Consider the following 15,488-nt stretch of genomic DNA (forward strand, 5'->3'; position numbering starts at 1 on the left):
GGGGGCAGTATTATAGTAGTTATATTCTTGTACATAGGAAGCGGTATTATAGTAGTTATATTCTTGTGTATATGGGCAGTATTATAGTAGTTATATTCTTGTACATAGGGGGCAGTATTATAGTAGTTATATTCTTCTACATAGGAGCAGTAATATAGTAGTTATATTCTTATACATAGGGGTAGTATTATAGTAGTTATATTCTTGTACATAGGGAGCAGTATTATAGTACTTATATTCTTGTACATAGGGGCAGTATTATTGTAGTTATATTCTTGTACATAGGAACAGTATTATAGTAGTTATATTCTTGTACATAGGGGCAGTATTATAGTAGTTATATTCTTGTACATAGGGGGCAGAATTATAGTAGTTATATTCTTCTACATAGGGGGCAGTATTATAGTAGTTATATTCTTGTACATAGGGGGCAGTATTATAGTAGTTATATTCTTGTACATAGGGAGCAGTATTATAGTAGTTATATTCTTGTGTATAGGGGCAGTATTATAGTAGTTATATTCTTGTATACAGGAGCAGTATTATAGTAGTTATATTCTTGTACATAGGGGCAGCATTATAGTAGTTATATTCTTGTACATAGGGGGCAGAATTAGAGTAGTTATATTCTTCTACATAGGGGGCAGTATTATAGTAGTTATATTCTTGTACATAGGGGGCAGTATTATAGTAGTTATATTCTTGTACATAGGGTGCAGTATTATAGTAGTTATATTCTTGTGTATAGGGGCAGTATTATAGTAGTTATATTCTTGTACATAGGGGGCAGTATTATAGTAGTTATATTCTTGTACATAGGGGGCGGTATTATAGTAGTTATACTCTTGTACATAGGGAGCAGTATTATAGTAGTTATATTCTTGTGTATAGGGGCAGTATTATAGTAGTTATATTCTTGTACATAGGGGGCAGTATTATAGTAGTTATATTCTTCTACATAGGGGCAGTATTATAGTAGTTATATTCTTGTACATAGGGGGCAGTATTATAGTAGTTATATTCTTGTACATAGGGAGCAGTATTATAGTAGCTATATTCTTGTATAGGGGCAGTATTATAGTAGTTATATTCTTGTACATAGGGGGCAGTATTATAGTAGTTATATTCTTGTACATAGGGGGCAGTATTATAGTAGTTATATTCTTGTACATAGGGAGCAGTATTATAGTAGTTATATTCTTGTGTATAGGGGCAGTATTATAGTAGTTATATTCTTCTACATAGGGGGCAGTATTATAGTAGTTATATTCTTCTACATAGGAGCAGTAATATAGTAGTTATATTCTTGTACATAGGGGTAGTATTATAGTAGTTATATTCTTGTACATAGGGAGCAGTATTATAGTACTTATATTCTTGTACATAGGGGCAGTATTATTGTAGTTATATTCTTGTACATAGGAAAAGTATTATAGTAGTTATATTCTTGTACATAGGGGGCAGTATTATAGTAGTTATATTCTTGTACATAGGGGGCAGTATTATAGTAGTTATATTCTTGTACATAGGGAGCAGTATTATAGTAGTTATATTCTTGTACATAGGGGGCAGAATTATAGTAGTTATATTCTTCTACATAGAGGGCAGAATTATAGTAGTTATATTCTTGTACATAGGGGGCAGTATTATAGTAGTTATATTCTTGTACATAGGGGGCAGTATTATAGTAGTTATATTCTTGTACATAGGGGGCAGTATTATAGTAGTTATATTCTTGTACATTAGGGCAGTATTATAGTAGTTATATTCTTGTACATAGGGAGCAGTATTATAGTAGTTATATTCTTGTGTATAGGGGCAGTATTATAGTAGTTATATTCTTGTACATAGGGGGCAGTATTATAGTAGTTATATTCTTGTACATAGGGGGCAGTATTATAGTAGTTATATTCTTGTACATAGGGGGCAGTATTATAGTAGTTATATTCTTGTACATAGGGAGAAGTATTATAGTAGTTATATTCTTGTACATAGGGGGCAGTATTATAGTAGTTATATTCTTGTACATAGGGAGAAGTATTATAATAGTTATATTCTTGTACATAGGGGGCAGAATTATAGTAGTTATATTCTTCTACATAGGGGGCAGAATTATAGTAGTTATATTCTTGTACATAGGGGGCAGTATTATAGTAGTTATATTCTTGTACATAGGGGGCAGTATTATAGTAGTTATATTCTTCTACATAGGGGGCAGTATTATAGTAGTTATATTCTTGTACATAGGGGGCAGTATTATAGTAGTTATATTCTTGTACATAGGGAGCAGTATTATAGTAGTTATATTCTTGTGTTTAGGGGCAGTATTATAGTAGTTATATTCTTGTACATAGGGGGCAGTATTATAGTAGTTATATTCTTGTACATAGGGGGCAGTATTATAGTAGTTATATTCTTGTACATAGGGAGCAGTATTATAGTAGTTATATTCTTGTGTATAGGGGCAGTATTATAGTAGTTATATTCTTGTACATAGGGGGCAGTATTATAGTAGTTATATTCTTCTACATAGGAGCAGTAATATAGTAGTTATATTCTTGTACATAGGGGTAGTATTATAGTAGTTATATTCTTGTACATAGGGAGCAGTATTATAGTACTTATATTCTTGTACATAGGGGCAGTATTATTGTAGTTATATTCTTGTACATAGGAACAGTATTATAGTAGTTATATTCTTGTACATAGGGGCAGTATTATAGTAGTTATATTCTTGTACATAGGGGGCAGAATTATAGTAGTTATATTCTTCTACATAGGGGGCAGTATTATAGTAGTTATATTCTTGTACATAGGGGGCAGTATTATAGTAGTTATATTCTTGTACATAGGGAGCAGTATTATAGTAGTTATATTCTTGTGTATAGGGGCAGTATTATAGTAGTTATATTCTTGTATACAGGAGCAGTATTATAGTAGTTATATTCTTGTACATAGGGGCAGTATTATAGTAGTTATATTCTTGTACATAGGGGGCAGAATTATAGTAGTTATATTCTTCTACATAGGGGGCAGTATTATAGTAGTTATATTCTTGTACATAGGGGGCAGTATTATAGTAGTTATATTCTTGTACATAGGGAGCAGTATTATAGTAGTTATATTCTTGTGTATAGGGGAAGTATTATAGTAGTTATATTGTTGTACATAGGGGGCAGTATTATAGTAGTTATATTCTTGTACATAGGGGGCAGTATTATAGTAGTTATATTCTTGTACATAGGGGGCAGTATTATAGTAGTTCTATTCTTGTACATAGGGAGCAGTATTATAGTACTTATATTCTTGTACATAGGGGCAGTATTATTGTAGTTATATTCTTGTACATAGGAACAGTATTATAGTAGTTATAATTTTGTACATAGGGGGCAGTATTATAGTAGTTATATTCTTGTACATATTGGGCAGTATTATAGTAGTTATATTCTTCTACATAGGAGGCAGAATTTTAGTAGTTATATTCTTGTACATAGGGGGCAGTATTATAGTAGTTATATTCTTGTACATAGGGGGCAGTATTATAGTAGTTATATTCTTCTACATAGGGGTCAGTATTATAGTAGTTATATTCTTGTACATAGGGGGCAGTATTATAGTAGTTATATTCTTGTACATAGGGAGCAGTATTATAGTAGTTATATTCTAGTACATAGGGGGCAGAATTATAGTAGTTATATTCTTCTACATAGGGGGCAGAATTATAGTAGTTATATTCTTGTACATAGGGGGCAGTATTATAGTAGTTATATTCTTGTACATAGGGGGCAGTATTATAGTAGTTATATTCTTGTACATAGGGGGCAGTATTATAATAGTTATATTCTTGTACATAGGGGGCAGTATTATAGTAGTTATATACTTGAACATAGGGAGCAGTATTATAGTAGTTATATTCTTGTGTATAGGGGCAGTATTATAGTAGTTATATTCTTGTACATAGGGGGCAGTATTATAGTAGTTATATTCTTCTACATAGGGGCAGTATTATAGTAGTTATATTCTTGTACATAGGGGGCAGTATTATAGTAGTTATATTCTTGTACATAGGGGGCAGAATTATAGTAGTTATATTCTTGAACATAGGAGCAGTATTATAGTAGTTATATTCTTGTACATAGGGGGCAGTATTATAGTAGTTATATTCTTGTACATAGGGGGCAGAATTATAGTAGTTATATTCTTGAACATAGGAGCAGTATTATAGTAGTTATATTCTTGTACATAGGGGGCAGTATTATACTAGTTATATTCTTGTACATAGGGGGCAGTATTATAGTAGTTATATTCTTGTACATAGGGGCAGTATTATAGTAGTTATATTCTTGTACATAGAGGGAAGTATTATAGTAGTTATATTCTTGTACATAGGAGCAGTATTATAGTAGTTATATTCTTGTGTATAGGGGCAGTATTATAGTAGTTATATTCTTGTGTATAGGGGCAGTATTATAGTAGTTATATTCTTGTACATAGGGGCAGTATTATAGTAGTTATATTCTTGTACATAGGGAGCAGTATTATAGTAGTTATATTCTTGTGTATGGGGCAGTATTATAGTAGTTATATTCTTGTACATAGGGGGCAGTATTATAGTAGTTATATTCTTCTACATAGGGGCAGTATTATAGTAGTTATATTCTTGTACATAGGGGGCAGTATTATAGTAGTTATATTCTTGTACATAGGGGGCAGAATTATAGTAGTTATATTCTTGAACATAGGAGCAGTATTACAGTAGTTATATTCTTGTACATAGGGGCAGTATTATAGTAGTTATATTCTTGTACATAGGGGGCAGAATTATAGTAGTTATATTCTTGAACATAGGATCAGTATTATAGTAGTTATATTCTTGTACATAGGGGGCAGTATTATAGTAGTTATATTCTTGTACATAGGGGGCAGTATTATAGTAGTTATATTCTTGTACATAGGGGCAGTATTATAGTAGTTATATTCTTGTACATAGAGGGAAGTATTATAGCAGTTATATTCTTGTACATAGGGGGCAGTATTATAGTAGTTATATTCTTGTACATAGGGGCAGTATTATAGTAGTTATATTCTTGTACATAGGAGCAGTATTATAGTAGTTATATTCTTGTACATAGTAGCAGTATTATAATAGTCATATTCTTGTACATAGAGGGCAGTATTACAGTAGTTATATTCTTGTACATAGGGGCAGTATTATAGTAGTTATATTCTTGTACATAGGGGCAGTATTATAGTAGTTATATTCTTGTACATAGGAGCAGTATTATAGTTGTTATATTCTGGTACATAGGGGGCAGTATTATAGTAGTTATATTCTTGTACATAGAGGGAAGTATTATAGTAGTTATATTCTTGTACATAGGGGGCAGTATTATAGTAGTTATATTCTTGTACATAGGGGCAGTATTATAGTAGTTATATTCTTGTACATAGGAGCAGTATTATAGTAGTTATATTCTTGTACATAGGGGCAGTATTATAATAGTCATATTCTTGTACATATGAGCAGTATTATAGTAGTTATATTCTTGTACATAGGGGCAGTATTATAGTAGTTATATTCTTGTACATAGGGAGCAGTATTATAGTAGTTATATTCTTGTACATAGGGGGCAGAATTATAGTAGTTATATTCTTGAACATAGGGGCAGTATTATTGTAGTTATATTCTTGTACATAGGAACAGTATTATAGTAGTTATAATTTTGTACATAGGGGGCAGTATTATAGTAGTTATATTCTTGTACATATTGGGCAGTATTATAGTAGTTATATTCTTCTACATAGGAGGCAGAATTTTAGTAGTTATATTCTTGTACATAGGGGGCAGTATTATAGTAGTTATATTCTTGTACATAGGGGGCAGTATTATAGTAGTTATATTCTTCTACATAGGGGTCAGTATTATAGTAGTTATATTCTTGTACATAGGGGGCAGTATTATAGTAGTTATATTCTTGTACATAGGGAGCAGTATTATAGTAGTTATATTCTAGTACATAGGGGGCAGAATTATAGTAGTTATATTCTTCTACATAGGGGGCAGAATTATAGTAGTTATATTCTTGTACATAGGGGGCAGTATTATAGTAGTTATATTCTTGTACATAGGGGGCAGTATTATAGTAGTTATATTCTTGTACATAGGGGGCAGTATTATAATAGTTATATTCTTGTACATAGGGGGCAGTATTATAGTAGTTATATTCTTGAACATAGGGAGCAGTATTATAGTAGTTATATTCTTGTGTATAGGGGCAGTATTATAGTAGTTATATTCTTGTACATAGGGGGCAGTATTATAGTAGTTATATTCTTCTACATAGGGGCAGTATTATAGTAGTTATATTCTTGTACATAGGGGGCAGTATTATAGTAGTTATATTCTTGTACATAGGGGGCAGAATTATAGTAGTTATATTCTTGAACATAGGAGCAGTATTATAGTAGTTATATTCTTGTACATAGGGGGCAGTATTATAGTAGTTATATTCTTGTACATAGGGGGCAGAATTATAGTAGTTATATTCTTGAACATAGGAGCAGTATTATAGTAGTTATATTCTTGTACATAGGGGGCAGTATTATACTAGTTATATTCTTGTACATAGGGGGCAGTATTATAGTAGTTATATTCTTGTACATAGGGGCAGTATTATAGTAGTTATATTCTTGTACATAGAGGGAAGTATTATAGTAGTTATATTCTTGTACATAGGAGCAGTATTATAGTAGTTATATTCTTGTGTATAGGGGCAGTATTATAGTAGTTATATTCTTGTGTATAGGGGCAGTATTATAGTAGTTATATTCTTGTACATAGGGGCAGTATTATAGTAGTTATATTCTTGTACATAGGGGGCAGTATTATAGTAGTTATATTCTTGTACATAGGGAGCAGTATTATAGTAGTTATATTCTTGTGTATGGGGCAGTATTATAGTAGTTATATTCTTGTACATAGGGGGCAGTATTATAGTAGTTATATTCTTCTACATAGGGGCAGTATTATAGTAGTTATATTCTTGTACATAGGGGGCAGTATTATAGTAGTTATATTCTTGTACATAGGGGGCAGAATTATAGTAGTTATATTCTTGAACATAGGAGCAGTATTACAGTAGTTATATTCTTGTACATAGGGGCAGTATTATAGTAGTTATATTCTTGTACATAGGGGGCAGAATTATAGTAGTTATATTCTTGAACATAGGATCAGTATTATAGTAGTTATATTCTTGTACATAGGGGGCAGTATTATAGTAGTTATATTCTTGTACATAGGGGGCAGTATTATAGTAGTTATATTCTTGTACATAGGGGCAGTATTATAGTAGTTATATTCTTGTACATAGAGGGAAGTATTATAGCAGTTATATTCTTGTACATAGGGGGCAGTATTATAGTAGTTATATTCTTGTACATAGGGGCAGTATTATAGTAGTTATATTCTTGTACATAGGAGCAGTATTATAGTAGTTATATTCTTGTACATAGTAGCAGTATTATAATAGTCATATTCTTGTACATAGAGGGCAGTATTACAGTAGTTATATTCTTGTACATAGGGGCAGTATTATAGTAGTTATATTCTTGTACATAGGGGCAGTATTATAGTAGTTATATTCTTGTACATAGGAGCAGTATTATAGTTGTTATATTCTGGTACATAGGGGGCAGTATTATAGTAGTTATATTCTTGTACATAGAGGGAAGTATTATAGTAGTTATATTCTTGTACATAGGGGGCAGTATTATAGTAGTTATATTCTTGTACATAGGGGCAGTATTATAGTAGTTATATTCTTGTACATAGGAGCAGTATTATAGTAGTTATATTCTTGTACATAGGGGCAGTATTATAATAGTCATATTCTTGTACATAGGAGCAGTATTATAGTAGTTATATTCTTGTACATAGGGGCAGTATTATAGTAGTTATATTCTTGTACATAGGGAGCAGTATTATAGTAGTTATATTCTTGTACATAGGGGGCAGAATTATAGTAGTTATATTCTTGAACATAGGAGCAGTATTATAGTAGTTATATTCTTGTACACAGGGGGCAGTATTATAGTAGTTATATTCTTGTACATAGGGACCTGTATTGTAGTAGTTATATTCTTGTACATAGGGGCAGTATTATAGTAGTTATATTCTTGTACATAGGGGGCAGTATTATAGTAGTTATATTCTTGTACATAGGGGCAGTATTATAGTAGTTATATTCTTGTACATAGGAGCAGTATTATAGTAGTTATATTCTTGTACATAGGAGCAGTATTATAGTAGTTATATTCTTGTACATAGAGGGCAGTATTATACTAGTTATATTCTTGTACATAGAGGCAGTATTATAGTAGTTATATTCTTGTACATATTAGCAGTATTATAATAGTTATATTCTTGTACATAGGGACAGTATTATAGTAGTTATATTCTTGTACATAGGGGGCAGTATTATAGTAGTTATATTCTTGTACATAGGGGGCAGTATTATAGTAGTTATATTCTTGTACATAGGAAGCAGTATTATAGTAGTTATATTCTTGTGTATAGGGGCAGTATTATAGTAGTTATATTCTTCTACATAGGGGGCAGTATTATAGTAGTTATATTCTTCTACATAGGAGCAGTAATATAGTAGTTATATTCTTGTACATAGGGGTAGTATTATAGTAGTTATATTCTTGTACATAGGGAGCAGTATTATAGTACTTACATTCTTGTACATAGGGGCAGTATTATTGTAGTTATATTCTTGTACATAGGAACAGTATTATAGTAGTTATATTCTTGTACATAGGGGGCAGTATTATAGTAGTTATATTCTTGTACATAGGGGGCAGTATTATAGTAGTTATATTCTTGTACATAGGGGGCAGTATTATAGTAGTTATATTCTTGTACATAGGGAGCAGTATTATAGTAGTTATATTCTTGTACATAGGGGGCAGAATTATAGTAGTTATATTCTTCTACATAGAGGGCAGAATTATAGTAGTTATATTCTTGTACATAGGGGGCAGTATTATAGTAGTTATATTCTTGTACATAGGGGGCAGTATTATAGTAGTTATATTCTTGTACATAGGGGGCAGTATTATAGTAGTTATATTCTTGTACATAGGGGTAGTATTATAGTAGTTATATTCTTGTACATAGGGAGCAGTATTATAGTACTTACATTCTTGTACATAGGGGCAGTATTATTGTAGTTATATTCTTGTACATAGGAACAGTATTATAGTAGTTATATTCTTGTACATAGGGGGCAGTATTATAGTAGTTATATTCTTGTACATAGGGGGCAGTATTATAGTAGTTATATTCTTGTACATAGGGGGCAGTATTATAGTAGTTATACTCTTCTACATAGGAGCAGTAATATAGTAGTTATATTCTTGTACATAGGGGTAGTATTATAGTAGTTATATTCTTGTACATAGGGAGCAGTATTATAGTACTTATATTCTTGTACATAGGGGTAGTATTATTGTAGTTATATTCTTGTACATAGGAACAGTATTATAGAAGTTATATTCTTGTACATAGGGGGCAGAATTATAGTAGTTATATTCTTGTACATAGGGAGCAGTATTATAGTAGTTATATTCTTGTGTATAGGGGCAGTATTATAGTAGTTATATTCTTGTACTTAGGGGCAGTATTATAGTAGTTATATTCTTGTACATAGGGGGCAATATTATAGTAGTTATATTCTTGTACATAGGGAGCAGTATTTTAGTAGTTATATTCTTGTACATAGGGGGCAGTATTATAGTAGTTATATTCTTCTACATAGGGGCAGTATTATAGTAGTTATATTCTTGTACATAGGGGGCAGTATTATAGTAGTTATATTCTTGTACATAGGGGGCAGAATTATAGTAGTTATATTCTTGTACATAGGGAGCAGTATTATAGTAGCTATATTCTTGTATAGGGGCAGTATTATAGTAGTTATATTCTTGTACATAGGGGGCAGTATTATAGTAGTTATATTCTTGTACATATTGGGCAGTATTATAGTAGTTATATTCTTCTACATAGGGGGCAGAATTATAGTAGTTATATTCTTGTACATAGGGGGCAGTATTATAGTAGTTATATTCTTGTACATAGGGGGCAGTATTATAGTAGTTATATTCTTCTACATAGGGGGCAGTATTATAGTAGTTATATTCTTGTACATAGGGGGCAGTATTATAGTAGTTATATTCTTGTACATAGGGAGAAGTCTTATAGTAGTTATATTCTTCTACATAGGGGGCAGAATTATAGTAGTTATATTCTTCTACATAGGGGGCAGAATTATAGTAGTTATATTCTTGTACATAGGGGGCAGTATTATAGTAGTTATATTCTTGTACATAGGGGGCAGTATTATAGTAGTTATATTCTTCTACATAGGGGGCAGTATTATAGTAGTTATATTCTTGTACATAGGGGGCAGTATTATAGTAGTTATATTCTTGTACATAGGGAGCAGTATTATAGTAGTTATATTCTTGTGTATAGGGGCAGTATTATAGTAGTTATATTCTTGTACATAGGGGGCAGTATTATAGTAGTTATATTCTTGTACATAGGGGGCAGTATTATAGTAGTTATCTTCTTGTACATAGGGAGCAGTATTATAGTAGTTATATTCTTGTGTATAGGGGCAGTATTATAGTAGTTATATTCTTGTACATAGGGGGCAGTATTATAGTAGTTATATTCTTCTACATAGGAGCAGTAATATAGTAGTTATATTCTTGTACATAGGGGTAGTATTATAGTAGTTATATTCTTGTACATAGGGAGCAGTATTATAGTACTTATATTCTTGTACATAGGGGCAGTATTATTGTAGTTATATTCTTGTACATAGGAACATATTATAGTAGTTATATTCTTGTACATAGGGGCAGTATTATAGTAGTTATATTCTTGTACATAGGGGGCAGAATTATAGTAGTTATATTCTTCTACATAGGGGGCAGTATTATAGTAGTTATATTCTTCTACATAGGGGGCAGTATTATAGTAGTTATATTCTTGTACATAGGGAGCAGTATTATAGTAGTTATATTCTTGTGTATAGGGGCAGTATTATAGTAGTTATATTCTTGTATACAGGAGCAGTATTATAGTAGTTATATTCTTGTACATAGGGGCAGTATTATAGTAGTTATATTCTTGTACATAGGGGGCAGAATTATAGTAGTTATATTCTTCTACATAGGGGGCAGTATTATAGTAGTTATATTCTTGTACATAGGGGGCAGTATTATAGTAGTTATATTCTTGTACATAGGGAGCAGTATTATAGTAGTTATATTCTTGTGTATAGGGGCAGTATTATAGTAGTTATATTCTTGTACATAGGGGGCAGTATTATAGTAGTGATATTCTTCTACATAGGGGCAGTATTATAGTAGTTATATTCTTGTACATAGGGGGCAGTATTATAGTAGTTATATTCTTGTACATAGGGGGCAGAATTATAGTAGTTATATTCTTGAACATAGGAGCAGTATTATAGTAGTTATATTCTTGTACATAGGGGGCAGTATTATAGTAGTTATATTCTTGTACATAGGGAGCAGTATTATAGTAGCTATATTCTTGTATAGGGGCAGTATTATAGTAGTTATATTCTTGTACATAGGGGTCAGTATTATAGTAGTTATATTCTTGTACATAGGGGGCAGTATTATAGTAGTTATATTCTTGTACATAGGGAGCAGTATTATAGTAGTTATATTCTTGTGTATAGGGGCAGTATTATAGTAGTTATATTCTTCTACATAGGGGGCAGTATTATAGTAGTTATATTCTTCTACATAGGAGCAGTAATATAGTAGTTCTATTCTTGTACATAGGGGTAGTATTATAGTAGTTATATTCTTGTACATAGGGAGCAGTATTATAGTACTTATATTCTTGTACATAGGGGAGGTATTATTGTAGTTATATTCTTGTACATAGGAACAGTATTATAGTAGTTATATTCTTGTACATAGGGGGCAGTATTATAGTAGTTATATTCTTGTACATATTGGGCAGTATTATAGTAGTTATATTCTTCTACATAGGAGGCAGAATTTTAGTAGTTATATTCTTGTACATAGGGGGCAGTATTATAGTGGTTATATTCTTGTACATAGGGGGCAGTATTATAGTAGTTATATTCTTCTACATAGGGGGCAGTATTATAGTAGTTATATTCTTGTACATAGGGGGCAGTATTATAGTAGTTATATTCTTGTACATAGGGAGCAGTATTATAGTAGTTATATTCTTGTACATAGGGGGCAGAATTATAGTAGTTATATTCTTCTACATAGGTTGCAGAATTATAGTAGTTATATTCTTGTACATAGGGGGCAGTATTATAGTAGTTATATTCTTGTACATAGGGGGCAGTATTAGAGTAGTTATATTCTTGTACATAGGGGGCAGTATTATAGTAGATATATTCTTGTACATAGGGAGCAGTATTATAGTAGTTATATTCTTGTGTATAGGGGCAGTATTATAGTAGTTATATTCTTGTACAGAGGGGGCAGTATTATAGTAGTTATATTCTTCTACATAGGGGCAGTATTATAGTAGTTATATTCTTGTACATAGGGGGCAGTATTATAGTAGTTATATTCTTGTACATAGGGGGCAGAATTATAGTAGTTATATTCTTGAACATAGGAGCAGTATTATAGTAGTTATATTCTTGTACATAGGGGGCAGTATTATAGTAGTTATATTCTTGTACATAGGGGGCAAAATTATAGTAGTTATATTCTTGAACATAGGAGCAGTATTATAGTAGTTATATTCTTGTACATAGGGGGCAGTATTATAGTAGTTATATTCTTGTACATAGGGAGCTGTATTGTAGTAGTTATATTCTTGTACATAGGGGCAGTATTATAGTAGTTATATTCTTGTACATAGGGGGCAGTATTATAGTAGTTATATTCTTGTACATAGGGGCAGTATTATAGTAGTTATATTCTTGTACATAGGAGCAGTATTATAGTAGTTATATTCTGGTACATAGGGGCAGCATTATAGTAGTTATATTCTTGTACATAGAGGGAAGTATTATAGTAGATATATTCTTGTACATAGGGGGCAGTATTATAGTAGTTATATTCTTGTACATAGGGGCAGTATTATAGTAGTTTTATTCTTGTACATAGGAGCAGTATTATAGTAGTTATATTCTTGTACATAGTAGCAGTATTATAATAGTCATATTCTTGTACATAGAGGGCAGTATTATAGTAGTTATATTCTTGTACATAGGGGCAGTATTATAGTAGTTATATTCTTGTATATAGGGGGCAGTATTATAGTAGCTATATTCTTGTATACAGGAGCCGTATTATAGTAGTTATATTCTTGTACATAGGGGGCAGTATTATAGTAGTTATATTCTTGTACATAGGGAGCTGTATTGTAGTAGTTATATTCTTGTACATAGGGGCAGTATTATAGTAGTTATATTCTTGTACATAGGGGGCAGTATTATAGTAGTTATATTCTTGTACATAGGGGCAGTATTATAGTAGTTATATTCTTGTACATAGGAGCAGTATTATAGCAGTTATATTCTTGTACATAGGGGCAGTATTATAGTAGTTATATTCTTGTACATAGAGGGCAGTATTATAGTAGTTATATTCATGTACATAGAGGCAGTATTTTAGTAGTTATATTCTTGTACATAGGAGCAGTATTATAGTAGTTATATTCTTGTACATAGGGACAGTATTATAGTAGTTATATTCTTGTACATAGGGGGCAGTATTATAGTAGTTATATTCTTGTACATAGGGGGCAGTATTATAGTAGTTATATTCTTGTACATAGGAGCAGTATTATAGTAGTTATATTCTTGTACATAGGAGCAGTATTATAGTAGTTATATTCTTGTACATAGGGGCAGTATTATAGTAGTTATATTCTTGTACATAGGAGCAGTATTATAGTAGTTATATTCTGGTACATAGGGGCAGTATTATAGTAGTTATATTCTTGTACATAGAGGGAAGTATTATAGTAGTTATATTCTTGTACATAGGGGGCAGTATTATAGTAGTTATATTCTTGTACATAGGGGCAGTATTATAGTAGTTATATTCTTGTACATAGGAGCAGTATTATAGTAGTTATATTCTTGTACATAGGGGCAGTATTATAGTAGTTATATTCTTGTACATAGGAGCAGTATTATAGTAGTTATATTCTTGTACATAGGGAGCAGTATTATAGTAGTTATATTCTTGTACATAGGGGGCAGAATTATAGTAGTTATATTCTTGAACATAGGAGCAGTATTATAGTAGTTATATTCTTGTACATAGGGGGCAGTATTATAGTAGTTATATTCTTGTCCATAGGGAGCTGTATTGTAGTAGTTATATTCTTGTACATAGGGGCAGTATTATAGTAGTTATATTCTTGTACATAGGGGCAGTATTATAGTAGTTATATTCTTGTACATAGGGGCAGTATTATAGTAGTTACATTCTTGTACATAGGAGCGTATTATAGTAGTTATATTCTTGTACATAGGGGCAGTATTATAGTAGTTATATTCTTGTACATAGGAGCAGTATTATAGTAGTTATATTCTTGTATATAGGGGGCAGTATTATAGTAGTTATATCCTTGTACATAGGGGGCAGTATTATAGTAGTTATATTCTTGTATATAGGTACAGTATTATAGTAGTTATATTCTTGTACATAGGGGGCAGTATTATAGTAGTTATATTCTTGTACATAGGAGCAGTATTATAGTAGTTATATTCTTGTACATAGGGTCAGTATTATAGTAGTTATATTCTTGTACATAGGGGGCAGTATTATAGTAGTTATATTCTTGTACATAGGGGGCAGTATTATAGTAGTTATATTCTTGTACATAGGGGGCAGTATTATAGTAGTTATATTCTTGTACATAGGGAGCAGTATTATAGTAGTTATATTCTTGTGTATAGGGGCAGTATTATAGTAGTTATATTCTTTTACATAGGGGGCAGTATTATAGTAGTTATATTCTTGTGTATAGGGGCAGTATTATAGTAGTTATATTCTTGTACATACGGGGCAGTATTATAGTAGTTATATTCTTCTACATAGGGGCAGTATTATAGTAGTTATATTCTTGTACATAGGGGGCAGTATTATAGTAGTTATATTCTTGTACATAGGGGGCAGAATTATAGTAGTTATATTCTTGAACATAGGAGCAGTATTATAGTAGTTATATTCTTGTACATAGGGGGCAGTATTATAGTAGTTATATTCTTGTACATAGGGGGCAGAATTATAGTAGTTATATTCTTGAACATAGGAGCAGTATTATAGTAGTTATATTCTTGTACATAGGGGGCAGTATTATAGTAGTTATATTCTTGTACATAGGGAGCTGTATTGTAGTAGTTATATTCTTGTACATAGGGGCAGTATTA

At 31.5% G+C, this 15,488-nt stretch overlaps 1 protein-coding gene across 2 annotated transcripts in view; it reads right to left on the bottom strand.

Moving 5' to 3' along the window:
• The window catches only part of SCARA5 (scavenger receptor class A member 5), an 813,283-nt gene that overhangs the window by 380,263 nt on the left and 417,532 nt on the right, over nt 1-15,488 (bottom strand). The gene's annotated exons all lie outside the window — the stretch shown is intronic.

Source organism: Phyllobates terribilis, unplaced genomic scaffold (genome assembly GCF_046119375.1).
Source record: "Phyllobates terribilis strain yellow unplaced genomic scaffold, ASM4611937v1 Scaffold_3__8_contigs__length_932513732, whole genome shotgun sequence".
In the NCBI taxonomy this organism is placed as follows: Eukaryota; Metazoa; Chordata; class Amphibia; order Anura; family Dendrobatidae; genus Phyllobates; species Phyllobates terribilis.